The sequence below is a fragment of the Galeopterus variegatus genome, unplaced genomic scaffold (assembly GCF_000696425.1).
Source record: "Galeopterus variegatus unplaced genomic scaffold, G_variegatus-3.0.2 Scaffold2111, whole genome shotgun sequence".
NCBI lineage: Eukaryota > Metazoa > Chordata > Mammalia > Dermoptera > Cynocephalidae > Galeopterus > Galeopterus variegatus.
The window spans coordinates 23,684-24,016 of NW_007728222.1; positions in this window are offsets into that span (position 1 = coordinate 23,684).

A 333-nucleotide genomic window follows, 5' to 3' on the forward strand; every position below is an offset into this window, starting at 1 on the left:
GACATGTGTCAAGCAAGAAAGACTGAGGAAGAAAGAGGCAAGGAATGAAGGGATGTGTTCAGGGGAGTGGTTGTAATAATGCATGGAATGCAAGCAAGTAGGGAGGAAGTAAGGACATGGTGTGGTCGAAGAACCATAGAAGTAAAGGTACCAGAGTTCTTAGAAGGAAGGATGAGAGGTGGTGATGACATTGTGGGACATTTGAAAGTGAGATTTGGAAGACTGAGCCATTATTGGTAATGATAAGATCCAGTGGGCACCCAAGAGAGTGGATGGTGGAGGGGATGACATCAAGGAACTGGAAGGCCTGGTGTGGAAAGATCTTCCCCACAT